This window comes from Poromitra crassiceps (assembly GCF_964638095.1).
Source record: "Poromitra crassiceps genome assembly, chromosome: 27".
NCBI lineage: Eukaryota > Metazoa > Chordata > Actinopteri > Beryciformes > Melamphaidae > Poromitra > Poromitra crassiceps.
The window spans coordinates 5,199,251-5,199,900 of record NC_139650.1 but is presented as its reverse complement, the minus strand read 5'-3'; positions in this window follow the sequence as shown (position 1 = coordinate 5,199,900).

The following is a 650-nucleotide window of genomic DNA, read 5'->3' as shown; positions in this document are numbered from 1 at the left end:
CTCCTTTAAAGCCTGTACTAACAACCCGATCTCCAAAAAAATTGTAAAATAGCAACGTTTGTGGACAAACGTTGCTATTTTACAATTTCGGCTAAGAAATTGTAAAATGGTAACGTATGTGTCTACAGCGGTGGGCGTGGTTTACGGAGATTTTCTGTTTCTAACCCCTCCCCCTACTCTAATCCTAACCCTAAACCCGTATCCAACTGTTAAAGTTAACACAATTGTAGAATGTAGAAGATTGAGTGTTTTGATCATATTTCACTGTCATCTCTCTGCCTACAATAGGGTTATAGACAGTCATGGAATTCTGGACAAAATCATATCAAACAACCTTCTCGGATTTGAGTCCGAGGGACAAAATCATATCAAGTGAGAATGTAATGGTAAAAATGTCTAAATTGCTGTCACAAGGCCTATAACGTGGACTAAATGAGGGCCCCGTGATATGAGAAAGATTGAGAATCGTCTGGGTAGATAAATCACTGCAGTGTGAACTGAGCCTCAGCACAGCAGTCAGATCACATCGATAGGAGGGAAAGGGCTGAGAGGTCAGTTTGTATTTACACACTACACCGTCTCGTATTTCACTTTCCATCAGGGTGTTTATTTATGGTGACTGCTATCTGCCACCCATGTGCCAGACACAC